The 25,609-nt window shown below is 35.1% G+C and overlaps 3 pseudogenes across 2 annotated transcripts; all 3 read left to right on the forward strand.

Annotated features, from left to right (window-relative positions):
- The first annotated feature begins 418 nt into the window (after positions 1-418).
- Positions 419-11,770, forward strand: LOC144566677 (dynamin-related protein 4C pseudogene; annotated as a pseudogene). The gene is made up of 2 exons (XR_013515256.1): positions 419-1,561; positions 11,585-11,770. The product of XR_013515256.1 is annotated as a dynamin-related protein 4C pseudogene (transcript).
- Positions 9,576-23,851, forward strand: LOC144566792 (dynamin-related protein 4C pseudogene; annotated as a pseudogene). The gene is made up of 2 exons (XR_013515281.1): positions 9,576-11,616; positions 23,722-23,851. The product of XR_013515281.1 is annotated as a dynamin-related protein 4C pseudogene (transcript).
- Positions 21,724-23,712, forward strand: LOC144566793 (dynamin-related protein 4C pseudogene; annotated as a pseudogene).
- Positions 23,852-25,609: the final 1,758 nt, after the last annotated feature.

Here is a 25,609-nt window from a genome sequence, read left to right on the forward strand (position 1 = left end):
TTTTTCTTAACCCGGTTAAGAAACCTTCCGCCTCCCCCTCCCCCTCCCCCTCATCATCAGCTATAAGATGGAAATCATCAACTATAATTCGCCACTCAACTCAGCAGAGTTTCTTTCAACCACCACAAACAACTAACAGCACCAATTAGTGAACACCCTGTAACAAAAAGAATTAATGGCGGGGAATTCTCTTGTTAGATCATACAATGACAACATTCGCCCCCTGCTTGATGCTGTAGACTGACTGCGTCGACTTAAAGTGACTGATGAGGGTATCCAGCTCCCTACAATATTCATAGTCCGTAATCATTCGAGCGGCAAGTCGAGCGTGCTGGAGCCTCTTGCTGGCATCAGCCTGCCACGTGGCCAGGGAATTTGCACACGGGTACCCCTGGTCATGCGTCTACAACGTGCGTCAATGACCGGTATTCCAGTACTTGCCCATAGGCTCACTCAAATTCAGGCGTCAATAATAGCAAAATGCTTGCCTGATATAGTTAAGAAGATTGATGAGAAGCTTCACAGAAGCATGTCTGACCTAAATGGCATGCCTCAGAAGTTGTCGGATAGAGCCGATGCTCTTAAGGCAATCTTGCACATCTTTAAAGCGCTGAGAGAATCTCTAGAGAAGTCACTCAAAAAAGGGGAGTATGATGAGTTTCCTGATGTGAAAAGCCTCCATGGAGCGGCTCGTATTTACGAGATGCTTTCGAGCTACTCTAGTCAACTCCCTTCCAACTGCCCGACTACCGATGATATGTTTCTAATGGAGGAAGTACGTGTTTTGGAAGAGGCCAAGGGAATATGGCTTCCCAAGTTCCTGCCTAGGTCAGCTTTCTGTGTCCTTCTGAAAAGGAAGGTCGGTTTGATCTCCAACAAACCACAAGAATTGATCAATGATGTCTGGGCTTACGTGGAGGATTTCACAATCCAGATAATGTTGCGGCATCTACAAAACTACCCTCAAATTCAGTCCACAAGCCAAAGAGCAGTGCACAATCTCATTACTAAGTTGAGCGCCAAATCGGAAGAGTTTGTGAAGAACATGATTGAGATGGAGTTGTGCTCTGATTATATGTCGAACCCGGACTACATGAAAAGGTGGACTGAGTTTATGGAAAAACAGGAAGACTTCATGGAGGCAATAGAAAACCACTCCAAATCTACTAAGGTTTCCCTGGAAGCCTTTGGAGAGGTTGAGGTTGGACATCTTAGGTCACATGCTGACGTAGCTGAGCAAGCATTTGACATAAGGATGAGGCTTACTGCCTATTGGAAATCAATTGTGCAGAGATTGGTTGATGGTGTGGCGCTGCATATCTTGCACAGCATAAAGAACATGGTGGAAACTGAACTGGAGGTTGAGCTTATTATGAGCTGGTGGGACCAGAAATGGCTGGAGTAGAGAGGATGCTGGAGGAGTCGCTGGCAACTGCCACAAAGCGGGACCGGCTCAAGAAGAGTGTAGAGCTCCTGAGGCAGTCCAAGAGAATTGTGGACAACGTCATGGATCGTATTTTTGTGGAAGGCAAATGATGTGTGTTTGTTTTCTGTGAATTCAGTGGGTATTGGTAATATGATCATATTTTGTTTAGTTAGTTAATTAATCTTTGGTTATTTTGTAATGGGCTAGTAGGTGCTGAGGGTTTGACTATTTGATGGTGCTTTCCAATTATGTATTAAGTTGTTATCTCTGTTTTATCGTAGTTATCAAATAAACTTACCATAATTTTAATTAGTACTTTTCTTTTCTTGTATTATGACGACGACTTTCTTCGTATATATCATTATTAAAAATCCACTTACCATATAATTATTACATTTCAGAATCAGTTTCCTGCTTGGCAGATTTCTGTTTTTTAAAAAAAATTGTAAGTCCTTCAGGTATGGCGCTTGTTGTGGATCTGGAGTTAAGTGGAGATTTGGAGGTATGATAGACTGCATAATATATACTTTATAGCCTGATTTGAGTTTCTTTATGAAAAGATATTGTTATTCTAATAGGGATTTTCAGTTCTGAGTACTGTGAATACTCTTTTATTGTATTTAAGTAGGATAGTTATGTAGGTACATTGATTCTTGTTCATGAGCACCTATTCTGTGTCATTGTTGGTTGGTACTTGGTACAGTACCGTAACCTACATGTGTGCAAATCTTTCTTTAATAAGTGACTTTTTTTTTTTTTTTCCGAAACATCGGAGGAGGTTGTGGGTTCCAATGTTCAGTTTCAGAAAAATGATTTTATATGAGAAGTTGAAAGTGATCAACCAGAAATTGAGAAGATGTTCAAGCTTTATTTAATTTTCGGAGGTTGTGGGTTTTTTTGAAAAACTTGACAGAGACTGCCAACTCATCAAGGAGTTGAATTTAGTTGGTGGATGAGTCTATGGTACTATGCATAGCATGGAAGGGTCCGTACTACGGATCAATATTTTCGTACAAATATTTACTTGCAGATGAAATTTTACATTTTTTTTAGAATTTTTTTTTACTATTTTGTAAGATAGGTAGAAAATCACTTGATCATCTGAAAATTATGGACCACCCAAAAACAATGATTTTCAACCTATCTTAAAAAATAATAAATAATTCTAAAAAATATAAAATTTGGTCTACAAGTATATATTCATATTTAAATCATGTTGAATGGTTCGGATCGACCGTTAGGATTTTCAAAACGAAAAAATGTATCCGTAGTATGAATGCATCTGTGCTATGCATAGTAACATAGACTCACTCATGGTAGATTGTGGTTATTTTATAGACTCACTACATGATGAACATGTACCCCCCATGGACCTATATTTAATTTATAGTAGGCTAGACCTATTTACATTAGACTCATCTGACTTGGGCTTGGGCTTGATCTTTTTGTTGACGATTTATAATTGGATCAATTCGTTCATGGGCTACTGGGCTCTGACTCTGAGGAGATAAAATCCGACATGAAAGTTTGATGTATATACCCATTAAATTTTTTGTAATTAGATATTTTCTCATCAAAACATGAATTTTGATATTTAAACCCATCCAAACATCAGATTCTTTTATTTCTTTAATTATTAAAATAATGTGGATTGTAATTGCTTAGTTAAATAAACTAACTGATGACTGTTATTTTCTTAAAATTCTAAAATGATGATTTTACTTTTTTCCTCTGTATGGTCTAGTATTTCAATCATTCTTTGCATTAGTTTTTTTTTTTTTTTTAAATAAAATAACTTCTTCCTTGTGTCCAAGATATTATCTGTCCACATGTTTACTGATTAGAAAGTACATTGAATTGATATTTTTCTAACTCTTGGGAGAAGGAAGGACATATTGGTAATTTTAACCATTGCCATAATTGTGATTACTGATTAAACATATTTAACTACATTAATTATCATTAGGCAAACCATTTTCATGGATAAATATAAAAGAATATGATATTTGAATGGGTAAATAGTAAATAGTAAATAGTAAATAGTAGAGATTGTATTTTGCAGGCAAAATGGATAGATGATGTCTTTGGGATGAGGGTGAGACTTGAGCTGGTACTTGGCTCTTCTACCTTCGCTGGATAGATTCACTTTTGAGTTAATACAGAGGATACACATTCCTCAGTGACTGTGTCACGGTTAAACAAGGCCCATTGAGCACTCACATAAGCCGAACTATTCGTCCCCCTTTTCTGAATTGGGGTTGTATGCACAAATTCAATTTTCTTAGTCAAAGTTATAGCCGTTTAAAGTTAAAAAAAACGATGCTTCCGTGCAAAAACACTGATAACGTACCGATACTTTATGCCCGACTTAACAACGGCATAAGTGCATCGATGTTTCATTGCCAAAACATCGATGACGCAACTATGCTCTCTGACTCTTCTAACAAATTTGCTCAGAAAATCTGCCCTTTTAAAAAAAAAGATATATTTGAAATTACTCCTGTAATTCTTCTAGGGAGCATTTTCAGTGCATTAATTGTATGTAATTTTTTGTGTTTTCAAATGAATTATGGTTATATTTATAGATCACCATAAATGTACTATAATATCCAACCTATGTCCCTCTACATGCTCATAATTTTTTTTTTCAAAAGCTTAAGAGATTATTCAAGAATTACTCATATAATTATTTTAAAATACATTTACTATTTATTGTATGAGTTTGCTTATTTTTTTAATGGATTACAGTTTCATTTATTATTCAAAGATCATTAAAATTATCTAAGATTGTTCAATATGTCATTTACACGGTAATTATTATTATTTTTTCAAAATTCAAAGAGATATATTAAGAATTACGTTTACAAATCTTCTAAAATGTAGTTATAAAATATTTTATGTTTTTGTTGATGTTGATGTTTTCAATGAATTATAGTTACATTTATGATTCAAAAATCATCGAAAGCATACATTTATGATTCATAAATTCAAATATATCTCAAACCATAGGATTTCATAATTTTTGTTCTAAAAAAAATTCCAAACCGTGGACTAGGTTCACAGTTTGAAATAAAAATTCCAAACCGTGAATCTAGTCCATGGTTTGGGTATTTTTAATAAAAGCCAAGAAACCTAGTTAGATTTGATAATTTCTAATTAAAGTTGGATATTAATAAAAATGTTGGCTCTGTAAGTAGGGGTGGCAAAAAAGCTCGTAGCTCATGGCTCGATTGTGACTCGCACCTGACTTGCTCGCTCGTTACTCGACTATGTTGTTAACGAGCCATCTCGTTACTAGCTCGGTCTAAAATTAACAAGTTTAAGCTGGGGCCTAGCTTGCTTGCGAGCTAGCTCGGCTAGACATCAATTTGTGAATTTGTATGACTTTGTGTGCATTTTATAGTGTCTAGCTCGGTCCAACTTGGTTCAACTTGATCCAAAAAGTTCATAGAATTCATTTTCTTCTTAAAACAAGATCAAGTCAAACCCAGCGAGCCAGCTCATCAGCTCGTGAGCTAGCTTAAACTGACTTGTCACGATTTCAAGTTGAGCTTTTAGCTCGGACGCCCTAGATCTAGTTTGCTCGACTGTAACTCGGTCCAGAATTGACAAGCTGAGCTCGGACCGAGTCAGCTTGTTGCCACCCCTATCGGTAAGCAAACAGGAGAAAAAAAAGTGGCTAAAAGGGGAGGGGTCGACTTGTCACAAAATTAAAAGAGGGAGACAGTGCGGATCTCAATCCAAAATTGGATGGGATTTTAGGAATTCATTTCCTTCTCCTTCAAGGAATAAAAAGGAGGGAGGATGAATTTTAGTGAGGCCATGCACCAGTAAAAGAAATTAGGAGAAATAAGAGTTTGAGGTGGGATCCGTGTGATCTTTCACGTATTGAATTGTTTTATTTTTTTTCATAAATTATTGTTGAAACTTTCTAAGTGTTGTATTAGAAATAAAAATAACTTATTTACCAGTTTTTTAAACATATCCTAATTTATTTATGGGGTAAATTTCGCTGTAGGTCACTAAATTTTGCTATTTGTCAGGAATTGGTCACTCAAGTATATTTATAATTTGATACGTCGATCATGTCATGTAAATTGTAAATAAGAAGGAATCCAATTACACCATTTTATGGTGATACATCTTGATATAATATTAAAATGTGCTTGCAGACAAAATTTTACATTTTTTTGGAAATTTTTACTATTTATTTAGAAATTTTGAAAGTCGTTGTTTTTCAATAGTTCAAAATTGTTTAAAAGCAGCACTTTTGTACCCGAAATTTTTAAAATTACCATTTTATAAAAAATGTTAAACCAAAACACCAGTTCTGGCTGTTTTTTACAAAAATCGCATGGCCGCTTGCCCTGGAAGCGGCCACATGGAGCTTGGCCGCTTTGGAGGGAAGCGGGCACCTATTATGGGCCGCTTTGGGGGCCAGCGGCCACTGTTCATTTTTTTTTTTTTTTTTTTTTTTTTTAACAGAATTTTATTTTTATTGTTTGTATTAAAATATTAGAAATGTTGAACATATTTCTTTGAAAATAGATGAAATACAATATAATTTGATTTATTAGAAAGACTGCAACAAATAACGCGGATCAATATTTTTCAGGCCGGATTTTTCGCGGTTGTAAGAAAAATTAATATATTTCTTTATGTGTTATTGGAAAATAATAAAAATACTTAGATTCTGAGTTATTGATCCCGGTTCAAAATTCACTTCTAGGTAATACAAAAAATTTTATGATCCTTCTAGTACATTTAATTTTTAAAAAGTTGTATCTATTTTTAGAATTATTTTTAATATGAAAGTAATTTAGTATGGACAAATCAGGTTGTGACACATCATAATTATGATAAATTGGACCATCTAAATTGTGACGCATCATAACATATGCAAAAAAAGGTTTGCACGCCCATGCAATTGAGCCATCTAAAGTGTATTTACTTTCCTCTTAATGTGTAACACTTGGAAGTTCGGAACCTTTGATGACAAAAACAGAAATAGACAGGTTTGCATCAACTTTATACGAGCGTGCCAATTTGCACTCACTGGTGGTTGCTTAATTGGTTTCTAGTCTATTCAGCTTTTAACCGAATTAGAAAACTTTGAACTAATTGTTTCAGTTTTTTTTTTTTTTTTTTTTTTTTTTTTTTTTGAAATGAACTAGTTTGGTTCAATTTTTAATCTATTTCGGTTTTTCTATTAATTGGTTCGATTAATATTATGATCCTTCTAGTTCGAAATGAACTAGTTTCGGTTTTTCTATTAAGGATCATAATGCACTAGAAGGATCATAATATTTTTAAAAATAGATATAACTTTTTATAAATTAAATGTATTAGAAAATCACAATATTTTCTGGATTACCTAGAAGTGACTTTTGAACTGGGATCAATAAATCAAAATCTAAGTATTTTTATTATTTTCCAATAACACATAAAGAAATATATTAATTTTTCTTACAGCCGCGAAAAATCCGGCCTGAAAAATATTGATCCGGTTATTTGTTGCAGTCTTTCTAATAAATCAAATTATATTGTATTTCATCTATTTTCAAAGAAATATGTTCAACATTTCTAATATTTTAATACAAACAATAAAAAAAAAAAAAAAAAAAAAAAAATGAACAGTGGCCGCTGGCCCTTAAAGCGGCCCATAATAGGTGCCCGCTTCCCTCCAAAGCGACCAAGCTCCATGTGGCCGCTTCCATGGCAAGCAGCCATGCGATTTTTGTAAAAAACAGCCAGAACTGGTGTTTTGGTTTAACATTTTTTATAAAATGGTATATTTAAAAATTTCGGCTTTTGTACACATCATAATAAATACTAAAAAAGTTCAAAAAATTATAAAATTCGGTCTCCAAGCACATTTTAATATGGATATTCAGATCAAATGTTTGGACATTGAATTGCGAAAATAACTTATAAACATATATATGGTGTCACTATAAAATGGTGTAATTTGATCCCTTCTTAAGTATTAATTAAAGCAAAAAAAAAATTTATATATGCTAAGTATTTGTAAAGTATATATTTTTTTTATTAAAATTAGTTTATTATTAAAAACACATAAAAATGGATAATTTATATTCGTTATTATAATGATAAAATAACTACTTAACTGTTAGAAGAGAATTAATTTTCTATCTGCATGCACAACATTACTTTAAAAAAAAGCTACTGAAGAAATAAATACGACGATGTTGACATTTGAAATCTCAACTCGACCAATTATCATTTTAATTAGTTAGCTTGACCAATTAAACTTTCACGTCATTTTCAGGATAAATAGTCACTGCTTATTCAAAATTTAACCACTATGTTCGTTTATCATGGAATTATAGGAATGAGATTTGATGGAGATGACAACCCACTTATAAAAAAGTGAGAACCCATAAAAATGGGTACATATGGGGTTGACTATGGGGATGTAATGAAATGAGTATTCTGTTGTACCATAAAATTAGTTGTAGGAAATCTTGATTTATTTACTAAATATTTGAATTTGTTATCTGTTTAATTTTAAAAATGAACAAAAATAATTATATTAATATGATGTAAAAATTAAGAGTATTAAAAAATGTTGAATGCTTGAGTAAAGAGTATTATTTAATGTGCAAAAATAAAGAATATTAATTAAACTATGTTGCAAATAAAACGTTGTACATGTTTGATTAAAAATATTAATTAATAAAGAGTATTAAAAAAATATTGCAAAATATTTGAATAAACAATATTAAATAATGTTGCAAAAAGAAAAATCAGTCCGGATCGTTCATTTGCTTAGTCTCAAAGTTTAAAATGAATAAGAATAAACAAAAGTTAGTGAGATTATTTTGAGTGGAGAGAAAAAGTTATTTGAGTGAAGAAAGGGAGCAAAAGTTACTCCTGCCACGTCTTCAAACAAAAGTATTGATTTACTTGAGAGCTTTTTTTTTATTTCAATTTACTTAAGAACTAAAGTAACTTGCTTTGCTTGAAGGCGAAGGACTGCCACGTCTTAAAACAAAAAGTTATTTAGAGCAGAGAGGTTAGAAAAAAGAAGAAGAAGGAAGTATTACATCGGAGTAGGGCTGGCAAAAAAATTCGAGGTTCGTAATTCGATTCGGGTTTGATTCGGGTTTGATTCGAGTTTAATTCGATTTGAAATGGGTTCGAATTGAAACGAACCAAACCAGATTCGGTTCGGAATTAATTCAAACCAAACTCAAACCTAGCCTGGTTCGATCGAAATAGGTTCGTGATTTTTTTGTGGTTCGAATCTCATAAAATCGAAAAGATAAATCGAACTTTTAAAACTCATAAAATAGACCATATTTATAGTTTATATGGTACCAGTTACCGATTATGTAAATACAAATATATTAAAGATCCAAAAGCTTATCCCTCTAGAATGGCTGGGTCCACGAATTCATCTGTAATACAGATTCTGTATGCAATATTCGGCCCAAAAGCTAATCATTCAATTCACATCTTTCTGCTCGGCCCAAAAGCAATGCGAAGATGACAGCTGGAGACAACTCATCCGGTATAATCTAACTTCTTTAGTGCCACTTCGTTTAAACAAAATAAATGAAGCGCTCCACAGCCTATAAAAGCAGGCAGCAGTCGGAATCCGTGGTAAATCACTCAACTGGATTTCGGATGAGTAGAACTGGGTTTCTGTTATTACTGATACCCGGTCCGTTTCACTGTTTCGAACCTATTTCGAACCAAACCGAACCAGTTCGAATATGTACCGAACCAAACCCGAACTGGTCTATGAGGTTTGAAATCAGATTCAATTTCGAACCAGTTTGGTTCGAAATTATTTCGAATCTGAACCAAACCTGGGTTAGGTTTGGTTCGTTGCCAGCCCTACATCGGAGTTCTCGAATAGTTCAATAATGCAAATTCACATCTGTCCCATCAATTTTTTTCTTTCAAAAAATAAAAGGAAAGCTGCTCCAACAGGTCACAATAGCACGTCCCAAATTTCACACGAGTTCCTTTCCAGAAACTCTCTGGTCCCCTCTGTTTTTCTTAACCCGGTTAAGAAACCTCCCCCCCCCCCCCCCCCCCCCCCCCATTCATCAGCTATAAAATGAAAATCATCAACTATAATTCGCTACTCAACTCAGCAGAGTTTCTTTCAACCACCACAAAAAAACAACTAACAACACCAATTAGTGAACACCCTGTAACTAAAACCATGGCGGGAAATGCTCTTATTTCATCCTACAATAACAACATCCGTCCCCTGCTTGATGCTGTGGACCAACTCCGTCGACTTAAAGTGACTGATGAGGGTATCCAGCTCCCTACAATTGTCGTAGTCGGTGATCAGTCAAGCGGAAAGTCGAGCGTGCTGGAGTCTCTTGCTGGCATCAGCCTGCCACGTGGCCAGGGCATTTGCACACGGGTACCCCTGGTCATGCGTCTACAAGGTGATCCCGACTCCACTGAGCCATTGCTCCATCTAGAGTACCAAAACAAAACTGTGCCAACGACCGAGGCTGGGATCACAATGGCTATTAACGAGGCAACCATTGAGATTGCCGGTGCAGGAAAGGGAATCTCTGATGCACCGATTACCCTTGTTGTCAAGAAGAAAGGGGTTCCTGATTTAACCCTGGTGGATCTTCCGGGGATTACCCGTGTTCCGGTTCATGGTCAGCCCGAAGACATCTATGAGCAGATTTCTCACACAATCATGGGGTATATTGCTCCAAAAGAAAGCATAATATTGAATGTGTTATCAGCAACGGTGGACTTCCCCACATGCGAATCTATTCGAATGTCTCAAAAGGTCGACCCACATGGAGAGCGAACCCTAGCAGTGGTCACCAAGTCTGACAAGGCTCCGGAGGGATTACTGGAGAAGGTCACTGTGGATGATGTCCGCATTGGCCTTGGCTACGTTTGCGTCCGAAATCGGGTGGGTGATGAGACGTATGAGGAGGCTCGGGCTGAAGAGAAGCGCCTATTTAACTCTCATCCTTTGTTGTCGCAAATTGACAAGTCAATGACCGGTATTCCGGTTCTTGCCCATAGGCTCACTCAAATTCAGGCATCAATAATAGCAAAATGCTTGCCTGATATAGTTAAGAAGATTGATGAGAAGCTTCACAGATGCATGTCTGACCTAAATGGCATGCCTCAGAAGTTGTCGGATAGAACCGATGCTCTTAAGGCAATCTTGCACATCTTTAAAATTCTGAGAGAATCTCTAGAGAAGTCACTCATAAAAGGGGAGTATGATGAGTTTCCTGATGAGAAAAGCCTCCATGGAGCGGCTCGTATTTACGAGATGGTTTCGAGCTACTCTAGTCAGCTCCCTTCCAACTGCCCGACTACCGATGATCTGTTTCTAATGGAGGAAGTGAGTGTTTTGGAAGAGGCTAAGGGAATATGGCTTCCCAACTTCCTGCCTAGGTCAGCTTTCTGTGTCCTTCTGCAAAGGAAGGTCCGTTCGATCTCCAACAAACCACATGAATTGATCAATGATGTCTGGGCTTACGTGGAGGATCTCACAATCCAGACAATGTTGCGTCATCTACAAAACTACCCGCAAATTCAGCCCACAAGCCAAAGAGTGGTGCAAAATCTCATTACTAGGTTGAGCGCCAAATCGGAAGAGTTTGTGAAGAACATGATTGAGATGGAGTTGTGCTCCGATTATACGTCGAACCCGGACTACATGAAAAGGTGGACTGAGTTTATGGAAAAAAAGGAAGACTTCATGGAGGCGATAGAAGACCACTCCAAACCTACTAAGGTTTCCCTAGAAGCCTTTGGAGAGGTTGAGGTCGGACATCTTAGAGCGCATACTGACGTAGCTGAGCAAGCATTTGACATAAGGATGCGGCTGACTGCTTATTGGAAGTCAATTGTGCTGAGATTGGTTGATTGTGTGGCGCTGCATATCTTGCACAGCATCAAAAACATGGTGGAGAGTGAACTGGAGATTGAGCTTATCAATGAGCTGGTGGGACCAGAAATGGCTGGAGTAGATAGGATGCTGGAGGAGTCGCCGGCAATTGCCACAAAGCGGGACCGGCTCAAGAAGAGTGTAGAGCTACTGAAGGAGTCCAAGGATATTGTGGCCAAGGTCATGGATCGTATTTTTGTTGTGGAAGGTAAATGATGTGTGTTTGTTTTCTGTGAATTCAGTGGGTGTTGGTAATATGATCATATTTTGTTTGGTTAGTTAATTAATATATAGTTATTTTGTGAGGTGGTTGGGTTATATTTTGTAATGGGTTAATAGATGCTGGGGTCTGAGGACTGAGAATATGGTGATGCTGTCCAATTATGTATTAAGTTGTTATCTCTGTTTTATCTTAGTTATCAAATGAACTTTCCTTGATTCTAATTAGTATCTCCTGTTTTTCTTTTCTGATACTTTGATCAACGCTTTCTGCTTAAAGTTATCTCAGTTTAGTTCATAGTATGGGAGTGAATCTTGAAATCTTTCTTACAGAGTGCATGTATTTATAAACACTGAATGTAAAGTATAGCTAAGGGCCTAGACTTAAGACTCTTAACTATATTCTGTTACAGAGGTAATCATCCTATTGACTAAGTCAACAAGTTATAATATCACTTTTAAAAATCCATTTACCAAATAATTATTACATTTCAGGAATCAGTTTCCTGCTTTGTAGATTGCTCTTCTTTATGAAAATCCATTTAACAAATAATTAATACATTTTAGTTATGTGGTTTTTTAGATACTCGGTGCTTTCAAATAGGTATAATTAGAGGATTTAATTTAGAAAATCTAGTTATGTAAATGAACCAGAGTGTTTGTCAGAAAGAAAGAAAAAGAAAGGTATACGCAAGTTACAAGTGGAATAAAATGTTTTAGATTTGTAATTTCTAAAGTGGAATGTCCTTTCAAATTTGAGAATATTATAACCAAACTATATCTTCTTTTGAATTTATGCAGGGATGCCCTAAATGATTTTGGAATGGGAATAGGTGAGATATATATATATTTTTTTCACTTTGGGTTAGCTTTCTACTTTAATTTTATTATTTAATTTGATACTTTGTTGGCGACAGATTTACACAAGTGGATATTATAATATGAGTGAGGCTATGCATAGTGTATATTGGTCCGTTCTATGAACTCAAATTGTCGATTAGAAAGTCCTAAACATCAATCCGAATCATGAATTAATCTTTGGTGAATCCATATAAATTTGTACATGTAAACTAAATTTTACGTATGAATGAATTAATCTTTGGTGAATCTTTTCTTGGTGCTGCATGCAAAAAACTGGTATGCTTGTTATGGTACCAGATGTTCTTTCTATTTGTGTGTCGAATCCTGACTGTATAAAGAAGCTCCAGCTACAAGTTCCATCAACAGAAAATGCAAAAAAAAATAGTAAATAATAACGAGTTATATTGTTCTAATATGGTAAACTGGTTCTTGTTCAGCACCAGCTGTGTCATTGCTGGTACAATTCTTTCTAATTACAACAAAATTTAATGGGTATATACATCAAACTTTCATGTCGGATTTTATCTCCTCAGAGTCAGAGCCCAGTAGCCCATGAACGAATTGATCCAATTATAAATCGTCAACAAAAAGATCAAGCCCAAGTCCAATCGTAAATTAGTCTAATGTAAATAGGTCTAGCCTACTATAAATATATAGGTCCGTGGGGGTTCATGTTCATCATGTAGTGAGTGTACAAAAGAACTACAATCCACCAAATAAATTGCTACTCCTTGATACCTTAACAACCTCTGTCAAGTTTTTGAAAAAAAGAAAAAGAAATTGAATCTCCTCTGTTGTTGTAGTCTTTTAATAAAAGAGAAAATTGATATTAACAGCTCTCTCAAAATTAGGAGTGTCAACATGTACGATACGGGTTGGATAGAGGCATTTTCATACTCATAATGATAACGGAAAAAAAAATCTTTACCTTTACCGGTCTTTTCGAATACGGTACGGGTCGGTTAAATGAATAAAAAAGTGTCATTGATATCTTGATTTATGTTTTCGATAAAATAGTTTTCAAAATAAGAAAAAAATAATAATGAATACAACTAATTTGTATTATAAAAATTAAATAAAATACAAAACTTTATTGTAACATGTATTATACGATAACTGGTAAGATAACGGAAAAAATCATTACCCTTATCCGTACCCGATAAGCTAATGAAAAAAATCTTACCCTCACCCATGTTTTCCGATATGATACAGGTCGAATAAACGGATAAAAGGGTGCCATTGAGGCATTGACACCCCTACTCAAAATATTTTATAAATCTATTATTTCCAACATTGTAAGGCGAAATAAAAGCTTTAAGGCATATAATAAAAAAAAAATGAATAGAGATGACACACGCGCGCGCGCGTGCGCGCACACACACACACACACACATATAGGGCATGACTAAATTGCTGCCGACAGCATTTCAGCCGGAGGTGCTGCAGGGGCTTTTTTTATTTTCTGATGTCCAAACAACAAATCCAAACCGTTAAATGTTTAATCTATATTATAATCTACTTGGAGACCAAATTTTACATTTTTTGGAATTTGTTTACTATTTATTAAGCTGGTTTGAAAACCGCTGATTTCAATGCTGCAGAAATTTACTGAAATCAGCGGTTTTCAAACTAGCTTAATAAATAGTAAAAAAATTCCAAAAAATGTAAAATTTGGTCTCCAAGTAGATTATAATATAGATTAAACATCTAACGATTTGGATTTATTGTTTGGACATTAAAAATTACTAAATTGCCCCGGCAACACCTCCGCTGAAATGCTGCCGGCAGCAATTTAGTCGTGCCCTATATATATATATATATAGAGAGAGAGAGAGAGAGAGAGAGATGGACTTGGGTGAGACGCGGAGCACCATGCGTTTGTACTTCACGCCATATTTTCATTTTGAAAGTCCAAACAACCGATCCGAACCGTTAGATGTGATCTCCATATTGAAATGTGCTTGGAGACCAAATTTTACATTTTTGGAATTTTTTTACTATTTATTAAGCCACTTTGAAAATCTGAAAATCCGAGTGAACAGTAAAAATTTCTGGACCACCGGATCAGTGATTTTCAAAGTGGCTTAATAAATAGTAAAAAAATTTCAAAAAATGTAAAATTTGGTCTCCAAGCACATTTCAATATGGATTAAACATCTAACGGTTCGGATCGGTCGTTTGGACTTTAAATCCGTGATTATAGTGCAATGCATAAGGGGGTTCATGCATTGCAATGCACCATAGCCCATCTCTCTCTCTCTCTCTCTCTCTCTCTCTATATATATATATATATATATATATACATACATACATATACATACATATACAAAGAGAGTGTGACTAATATACTTTCGGTAGCATATGGGTCGAAGTGCTATCAGTTTAAATTTGAAAATTTGAAAATTGCAGTTTCGGTAGCGTATACTCCACGTCTCACCCAAGTCCATCTCTCTATATATATATATATATCCTCTATATTAAGCATCTTAAATTAAATTGATTGTCCTGAAACTGCAACGGTTGGGATTGATTGATCTAAATTCGGATTGAATCTGAACTCTTCAGTCAAATAATTTGTCTTTCTTTGATTAAATACACTTTTTATATATGTAGAAGTCTACATTTAGTTCAAATTGAATCCGCGCTGTATAGCGACACGGTATCTGCCATGTGCTGTATGTCTTAATCAGCGAAACAATTTTTATTCCTCCATTTTCACCGTTTCGAGCCTTCGTCCTCTCTCTCGCGAGAGATTAAACCTTGGTTCATTGGTTCTTGTTCATGAGCACCTATTCTGTGTCATTGTTGGTTGGTACTTGGTACAGTACCGTAACCTACATGTGTGCAAATCTTTCTTTAATAAGTGACTTTTTTTTTTTTTTTTTTCCGAAACATCGGAGGAGGTTGTGGGTTCCAATGTTCAGTTTCAGAAAAATGATTTTATATGAGAAGTTGAAAGTGATCAACCAGAAATTGAGAAGATGTTCAAGCTTTATTTAATTTTCGGAGGTTGTGGGTTTTTTTGAAAAACTTGACAGAGACTGCCAACTCATCAAGGAGTTGAATTTAGTTGGTGGATGAGTCTATGGTCCTATGCATAGCATGGAAGGGTCCGTACTACGGATCAATATTTTCGTACAAATATTTACTTGCAGATGAAATTTTACATTTTTTTTAGAATTTTTTTTACTATTTTGTAAGATAGGTAGAAAATCACTTGATCATCTGAAAATTATGGACCACCCAAAAACAATGATTTTCAACCTATCTTAAAAAATAATAAATAATTCTAAAAAATATAAAATTTGGTCTACAAGTATATATTCATATTTAAATCATGTTGAATGGTTCGGATCGACCGTTAGGATTTTCAAAATGAAAAAATGTATCTGTAGTATGAATGCATCTGTGCTATGCATAGTAACATAGACTCACTCATGGTAGATTGTGGTTATTTTATAGACTCACTACATGATGAACATGTACCCCCCATGGACCTATATTTAATTTATAGTAGGCTAGACCTATTTACATTAGACTCATCTGACTTGGGCTTGGGCTTGATCTTTTTGTTGACGATTTATAATTGGATCAATTCGTTCATGGGCTACTGGGCTCTGACTCTGAGGAGATAAAATCCGACATGAAAGTTTGATGTATATACCCATTAAATTTTTTGTAATTAGATATTTACTCATCAAAACATGAATTTTGATATATAAACCATCCAAACATCAGATTCTTTTATTTCTTTAATTATTAAAATAATGTGGATTGTAATTGCTTAGTTAAATAAACTAACTGATGACTGTTATTTTCTTAAAATTCTAAAATGATGATTTTACTTTTTTCCTCTGTATGGTCTAGTATTTCAATCATTCTTTGCATTAGTTTTTTTTTTTTTTTTTTAAATAAAATAACTTCTTCCTTGTGTCCAAGATATTATCTGTCCACATGTTTACTGATTAGAAAGTACATTGAATTGATATTTTTCTAACTCTTGGGAGAAGGAAGGACATATTGGTAATTTTAACCATTGCCATAATTGTGATTACTGATTAAACATATTTAACTACATTAATTATCATTAGGCAAACCATTTTCATGGATAAATATAAAAGAATATGATATTTGAATGGGTAAATAGTAGAGATTGTATTTTGCACGCAAAATGGATAGATGATGTCTTTGGGATGAGGGTGAGAGAGACTTGAGCTGGTACTTGGCTCTTGTACCTTCGCTGGTAGCCTGGTACCATGCTTTAAAAACGATCGGAGTTGAGTTCTGGGATCAAAAATTTCTTACAGGGATTACGAACTTGGGATAATTTTTTGTTGAATTTTTTAGATTGTTAAGCTTAGGACTTGTAATGTTAAATTTTTATTGCAATAAATTGGGTTCATAGGTCTTCTCATCAATTTTTTTTTAATCAAGTATACATGTATTGAGGAGATCAACCTAGAAATGGAGATATTGCTGAACTATACAAGATTTGTACACAACTGATATATACCAGCTATATTTACCAAGGAAAAAGCAACTTGGGCTTCCCAGCATTTATGACCTCAAAGATGAATTCGTATCCTCTGCATTAACTCAAAATAGAATCTTTTGAGTTAATGTATTACGACTATCTTATCTGATTTAAAATTTGTGCAGACTAGATTTGCAATAATATTAAAGGGCTTCATATGTTACAAGTAGGAGTTGGATTAGCTCCGTTTAAAATCGGACGGTTGAGATTCATTAACTCAAAAGATTCTCTTTTGAGTTAATGCAAAGGATACACATTCCTCAATAGCTGTGTCACGGTTAAACAAGGCCCATTGAGCACTCACATAAGCTGAACTATTGTCCCCCCTTTCCGAATTGGGATTGTATGTGCAAATCCAATTTTCTTAACCAAAGTTATAGCTGTTTAAAGTTAAAAAAAAAACGATGCTTCCGTGCAAAAACACTGATAACGTATCGATGTTTTATGCCTGGCTTAACAACGGCAGAAGTACATCGATGTTTCATTGCCAAAACATCGATGACACACCCATGCTATCTTTTTCTTCTAACAAATCTGCCCTTTTTAAAAAAAAAGATATATTCGGAATTACTCCTGTAATTCTTCTAGGGTGCATTTTTAGTGCATTAATTGTATGTAATTTTTTGTGTTTTAAATGAATTATGGTTATCTATAAATGTACTATAATATCCAACCTATGTCCCTCTACATACTCATAATTTTTTTTTTCAAAAGCTTAAGAGATTATTTAAGAATTACCTATATAATTATTTAAAAATACATTTACTATTTATTGTGTGGGTTTGCTTATTTTTTTTAATGGATTACAATTTCATTTATTATTCAAAGATCATTGAAATTATCTAAGATTATTCAATATGTCATTTACACGGTAATTATTATTATTTTTTTAAAATTCAAAAAGTTATATCAAGAATTACGTATACAAATCTTCTAAAATATAGTTATAAAGTATTTTATGTTTTTGTTGATGTTGATGTTTTCAATGAATTATGGTTACATTTATGATTCAAAAATTCAAAAATCTCTCAAACCACAGGATTTCATAATTTTTGTTCTAAAAAAAAAATCTCAAACCGTGGACTAGGTTCACGGTTTGGAATAAAAATTCCAAACTGTGAATCTAGTCCATGATTTGGGTATTCTTAATAAAAGCCAAGAAACCGGGTCAGATTTGATAATTTCTAATTAAAGTTGGATATTAATAAAAATGTCGGCTCTGTAAGTAGCGGTGGCAAAAAAGCTCGTAGCCCATGGCTTGATCGTGACTCGCACCTGACTTGCTCGCTATCAGCTCTCTCATTACTCGACTATGTTGTTAACGAGCCAGCTCGTCACTAGCTTGGTCCAGAATTAACGAGTTTAAGCTGGGGTTTAGCTTGCTCGTCAGCTCGCGAGCTAGCTCGGTGTGAATTTGTATGATTTTGTGTGCATTTTATACTGTCTAGCTCGGTCCAACCTGGTTCAACTCGGTTCAACTCGATCCAAAAAGTTTGTAGAATTCATTTTCTTCTTAAAACAAGATCAAGTCAAACCCAGCAAGCCAGATCATTAGCTCACAAGCTAGCTTGGACTGACTTGTTACGGTTCAAGTTGAGCTTTTAGCTTGGACGCCCTAGATCCAGTTTGCTTGACTGTAACTCGGTCCAGAATTAACAAGCTAAGCTCGAACCAAGTCAGCTTGTTGCCACCCCTATCGGTAAGCAAACATGAGAAGAAAAAGTGGCTAAAAGGGGAGGGGTCCACTTGTCACAAAATTAAAAGAGGGAGACAGTGCGGATCTCAATCCAAAATTGGATGGGATTTTAGGAATTCATTTCCTTCTCCTTCAAGGAATAAAAAGGAGGGAGGATGGATTTTAGTGAGGCCGTGCACCAGTAAAAGAAATTAGGAGAAATAAGAGTTTGAGGTGGTTTCACGTATTTATTTGTTTTATTTTTTTTTCTTAAATTATTGTTGAAACTTTCTAATCCCTCTCGATTTGATTTCCCCGATTGGGAAAATCTAGTTCTTGTTTCATTTGTCTATTTACATTAAATTTTGATTTGACGTGATTTAATTGAACGGTCAGATTATTCTCGAATTTCGTAACTTTAATTAACGATTGATTAAACGAAGTTAGCCATTCCAAATTATTTAACAAAAATCACAGAAATTTACATTAAATATTTGTACGAATATTCGTTGTTTTAAATTTATAATTTATTTATGAGCTTAGTATAAATTTTTATTAATGTTATTATTTTATGATTTAATTTCATGTAAGTGCTTACAATTCCATCGTAGCGTTTATTTATTTTGAATCTAATGTCTCGAATTAATTTTTCAAATTTAATTACAACTGAACACTCACTCAATACATTTCTATAATTATTCCCATACATATTTATGAGTATGGGTTTCTGCAAATAAAAATATGGGTTTCTGAACCTGTCAAATCTCATCTCGCACAATTCTATGACAAATGAATAGACTCTAATCTCAAATCATAAAGTGAAGCCCATCCTCTATGGTATTGGAGAGAAGTTGAATCCCTAGGGGCTACTAGATAAAATTGTTAAAGTTTTCAATTTAACCATTAGAATATCTAAATTTTTCACTAGAACTAATGATAATATCGTTTTTTACTCTTACTTTATTTACTCAATTATAAGTGTTGTATTAGAAATAAAAATAACTTATTTACCAGTTTTTTAAACATATCCTAATTTATTTAAGCAAGTATATTTATAATTTGATACGTCAATCATGTCATGTAAATTGTAAATAAGAAGGAATCCAATTACACCATTTTATGGTGATACATCTTGACATAATATTAAAATGTACTTGGAGACCAAAATTTACATTTTTTTTGAATTTTTTTACTATTTATTTAGAATTTTTGAAAGTCGTTGTTTTTCAATAGTTCAAAATTGTTTAAAAGCAGCACTTTTGTACACATCATAATAAATACTAAAAAAATTAAAAAATTCAGTCTCCAAGCACATTTTAATATGGATATTCAGATCAAATGTTTGGACATTGAATTGCGAAAATAACTTATAAACATATATATGGTGTCAAGATGTGTCACTATAAAATAATGTAATTTGATCCCTTCTTAAGCATTAATTAAAGCAAAAAAAATTATATATGCTAAGTATTTGTAAAACTATATATTTTTTTTATTAAAATTAGTTTATTATTAAAAACACATAAAAATGATAATTTATATTCGTTATTATAATGATAAAATAACTACTTAACTGTTAGAAGACAATTAATTTTCTATCTGCATGCACAACATTATTTAAAAAAAAAAAAAAGCTACTGAAGAAATAAATACGACGATGTGGACATTTGAAATCTCAACTCGACCAATTATCATTTTAATTAGTTCGCTTGACCAATTAAACTTTCACGTCATTTTCAGGATAAATAGTCACTGCTTATTCAAAATTTAACCACTATGTTTGTTTGTCACAGGATTATAGGAATAAGATTTGATGGAGATGAGAACCCACTTATAGAAAAGTGAGAATCCATAAAAATGGGAACATACGGAGTTGAATTCTGTTGTAATGAAATGAGTATTCTGTTGTACCATAAAATTAGTTGTGAAAAATCTTGATGTATTTACTAAATATTTGAATTTGTTATCCGTTTAATTAAAAAAATGAACAAAAATAATTAGATTAATATGATGTAAAAATAAAGAGTATTAAAAAATGTTGAATGTTTGAGTAAAGAGTATTATTTAATGTGCAAAAATAAAGAATATTAATTAAACTATGTTGCAAAAAAAAAAAAAATCGTTGTACATGTTTGATTAAAAATATTAATAAAGAGTATTAAAAATATTGCAAAATTTTTGAATAACAATATTAATTAATGTTGCAAAAAGAAAAATCAGTCCGGATCGTTCATTTGCTTAGTCTCAAAGTTTAAAATGAATAAAGAATGAACAATATGTATATATAACTCATTAAAGATCCCTAGGAGGGTGTTTGGCAAGTTGAGTAGGATTAAATTTAAGTTTTGCTAAAGAAGAGGTGTTTGATAACAAAAAGTTAAGAAAGTGAAGACTTAACTTTCTTAACGAGCTTCAAGTATTTAAACCATATAGAATGGCTCTTTAAAAACTTGAACAAGCTTAAAAATATGGGTAAAAAGAGACTTAAGAAAGTACATTTAAGCTTTACAAAGAAATAAGCGTTTGACAAGCTTTACAAAGAAAGAAGCCTAAACCACCCTTGTAGAACACTACCCTAGTTCCCTAGTTATTGGAGAGAAAAAGTTTGAAGAAAGGAAGCAAAAGTTACTCCTGCCACGTCTTCAAACAAAAGTATTGATTTACTTAAGAGGAGAAGTACTTGCTTGAAGGCGGACTGCCACGTCTTAAAACAAAAAGTTATTTAGAGAAGAGAGATTAGAAAAAAAAAAAAATGAAGTATTACATCGGAGTTCTCGAATAGTTCAATAATGCAAGTTCACATCAGTCCCATCAATTTTTTTCTTTCAAAAAAATAAAAGGAATTATAATAAAGCTGCTCCAACAGATCATAATAGCACGTCCCAAATTTCACATGAGTTCCTTTCCAGAGAATCTCTGGTCCCCTCTGTTTTTCTCAACCCGGTTAAGAAACCTTCCGCCTCCCCCTCATCATCAGCTATAAAATGAAAATCATCAACTATAATTCGCCACTCAACTCAGCAGAGTTTCTTTCAACCACCACAAAAAAACAACTAACAACACCAATTAGTGAACACCCTGTAACTAAAACCATGGCGGGAAATGCTCTTATTTCATCCTACAATAACAACATCCGTCCCCTGCTTGATGCTGTGGACCAACTCCGTCGACTTAAAGTGACTGATGAGGGTATCCAGCTCCCTACAATTGTTGTAGTTGGTGATCAGTCAAGCGGAAAGTCGAGCGTGCTGGAGTCTCTTGCTGGCATCAGCCTGCCACGTGGCCAGGGCATCTGCACACGGGTACCCCTGGTCATGCGTCTACAAGGTGATCCCGACTCCACTGAGCCGTTGCTCCATCTAGAGTACCAAAACAAAACTGTGCCAACGACCGAGGCTGGGATCACAATGGCTATTAACGAGGCAACCATTGAGATTGCCGGTGCGGGAAAGGGAATCTCTGATGCACCGATTACCCTTGTTGTCAAGAAGAAAGGGGTTCCTGATTTAACCCTGGTGGATCTCCCGGGGATTACCCGTGTTCCGGTTCATGGTCAGCCCGAAGACATCTACGAGCAGATTTCTCACACAATCATGGGGTATATTGCTCCAAAAGAAAGCATAATATTGAATGTGTTATCAGCAACGGTGGACTTCCCCACGTGCGAATCTATTCGAATGTCTCAAAAGGTCGACCCACATGGGGAGAGAACCCTAGCAGTGGTCACCAAGTCTGACAAGGCTCCCGAGGGATTGCTCGAGAAGGTCACTGTGGATGATGTCCGCATTGGCCTTGGCTACGTTTGCGTCCGAAATCGGGTGCGAGATGAGACATATGAGGACGCTCGGGCTGAAGAGAAGCGTCTATTTAACTCGCATCCTTTGCTGTCGCAAATTGACAAGTCAATGACCGGTATTCCGGTACTTGCCCACAGGCTCACTCAAATTCAGGCGTCAATAATAGCAAAATGCTTGCCTGATATAGTTAAGAAGATTGATGAGAAGCTTCACAGAAGCATGTCTGACCTAAATGGCATGCCTCAGAAGTTGTCGGATAGAACCGATGCTCTTAAGGCAATCTTGCACATCTTTAAAATTCTGAGAGAATCTCTAGATAAGTCACTCATAAAAGGGGAGTATGATGAGTTTCCTGATGAGAAAAGCCTCCATGGAGCGGCTCGTATTTACGAGATGCTTTCTAGTTACTCTAGCCAACTCCCTTCCAACTGCCCGACTACCGATGATCTGTTTCTTATGGAGGAAGTACGTGTTTTGGAAGAGGCCAAGGGAATATGGCTTCCCAACTTCCTGCCTAGGTCAGCTTTCTGTGTCCTTCTGAAAACGAAGGTCGGTTCGATCTCGAACAAACCACATGAATTGATCAATGATGTCTGGGCTTGCGTGGAGGATCTCACAATCCAGATAATGTTGCGGCATCTACAAAACTACCCGCAAATTCAGTCCACAAGCCAAAGAGTGGTGTACAATCTCATTACTAAGTTGAGCGCCAAATCGGAAGAGTTTGTGAAGAACATGATTGAGATGGAGTTGTGCTCCGATTATACGTCAAACCCGGACTATATGAAAAGGTGGACTGAGTTTATGGAAAAAAAGGAAGACTTCACGGAGGCGATAGAAGACCACTCCAAACCTACTAAGGTTTCCGTAGAAGCCTTTGGAGAGGTTGAGGTCGGACATCTTAGAGCGCATGCTGACGTAGCTGAGCAAGCATTTGACATAAGGATGCGGCTGACTGCTTATTGGAAGTCAATTGTGCTGAGATTGGTTGATTGTGTGGCGCTGCATATCTTGCACAGCATCAAAAACATGGTGGAGAGTGAACTGGAGATTGAGCTTATCAATGAGCTGGTGGGACCAGAAATGGCTGGAGTAGAGAGGATGCTGGAGGAGTCGCCGGCAATTGCCACAAAGCGGGACCGGCTCAAGAAGAGTGTGGAGCTACTGAAGGAGTCCAAGGATATTGTGGCCAAGGTCATGGATCGTATTGTTGTTGTGGAAGGCAAATGATGTGTGTTTGTTTTCTGTGAATTCTGTGGGTGTTGGTAATATATATGATCATATTTTGTTTAGTTAGTTAATTAATCTATAGTTATTATGTAATGGGCTAGTAGATGCTGGGGTCTGAGGACTGAGAATATGGTGCTGCTTTCCAAATATGTATTAAGTTGTTATCTCTGTTTTATCTTAGTTATCAAATGAACTTTCCTTCATTCTAATTAGGACCTCCTTTTTTTTCTTTTCGGATACTTTGATCAACGCTTTCTGCTTAAAGTTAAATAGTTTAGTTCATAGTATGGGAATGAATGTTGAAAGGCCTAAGGGCCTAGACTCTAACTATATTCTGTTACAGAGGTAATCATCCTATTGACTAAGTGAACAACGAAGCACTTGCTGTTGTCTAACAAGTTTTAATATCACTATTAAAAATCCATTTACCAAATAATTATTACATTTTAGGAAAAAAAAAAAAAAAGACGTGGACCCGGTCCGGACCGGATGATGTGAATTTGGACCATGATTTTAGTATGGCTTTGAACCAACTCCTCCAAGTGAGATCCACCAGTATGGGTTTGGACCAACTCCTCCAAGTGAGATCCGCCGGACCCAGACCGTGCCAATCCATAGACCCGTTGGAACCATGGACCGGCTGGGTCTGGACTAGATCGGCCCGTTTGCAATTTACTATGTACATGTTTGATTTAAAATATTAAAGAATATTAATTAATAAAGAGTATTAAAAAATATTACAAAATATTTGAATAAACAATATTAATTAATGTTGCAAAAAGAAAAATCAGTCCGGATCGTTCATTTGCTTAGTCTCAAAGTTTAAAAATGAATAAAGAGTGAAATATATATATATATATATATATATATATATATAACTCATTGAAGATCCCCTAATTAGTGGAGAGAAAAAGTTTAGAGTAGAAAGGGTGCAAATGTTACTCCTGCCACGTTTTCAAACAAAAAGTCTTCGAATTAAAAGTTATTCAGATGAAAAAGTTATTGAGAGGAGAGAGATTTGAAAAAAAAAATGAAGTATGACATCGGAATTTTGAACTCAAAAAATTATACAGAAATAAAATTAGATGGAGTGTATCCACAGGAAATTTTGAGAACTAATTTGGTCTGTTGAATACTGTTGAGAAATAAGGAAATAACCTCAAAAAATCATCATAGGTTATTTAGGAAAAAAATACAACTAGCATAAAAAATATAGTTGTTAGACCAAATTAGATAACTAGCTTAATTCTCTCAATTCGGAAAAGTACATAATCTAATATTTTAGGCAAGCCACCAACGGCTACAAGAGAATTCGGCTATAAAGAGCCATGTAATACATCTGTACAGACATAACTTCAATAAGAAAATTGTTATTCAGTTTATTTTCTCTGTTCTTTCTATCATATCATTAAATTCATCATGATATCAGAGCAGGGATAAATTCATCAAGCCAACAGAGGGTTTAGAGCACCATCCGACTCCCATGGCCGATCACCACCGTCTCCTTCACTGTCCCTCTCTCTCTCTCCGCTTGCGCTCCATTCTCATCGACATCCCTTACGCACCCATTAGCCACAATACCAGCCCAGCCGTTGTTCTGGGCCTTTGTACCAGGTTCCCGCCCAATATGGCACACCTCATGCTCCCCGCTCCATCAACAACCAGTACCCTGCCATTGACATTTTTACCATGGTATAAGAAAATATGCACACGCTGGTATAGACCCAGGCATATTTGGGAGTAACTCGGGATCAAAAGAATTATTGTCGGAAATTTAAGAGTTGAACAGAATCAAAATTGGTTCAAGCTACGGATACTTGCAAAATTGAGGCCAAGTAGGCTTGATTTTGGTTTTAATTACCAAATTAACTGTACTTGAGTAATAAATTATTTGGAGCAGGCTTGAATGGAGCGGCAAGAGGGGAGAGGGAGGACAGTGGAGGAGATGGTG

This window comes from Carex rostrata, chromosome 15 (assembly GCF_964058835.1).
Source record: "Carex rostrata chromosome 15, lpCarRost1.2, whole genome shotgun sequence".
Lineage (NCBI taxonomy): Eukaryota > Viridiplantae > Streptophyta > Magnoliopsida > Poales > Cyperaceae > Carex > Carex rostrata.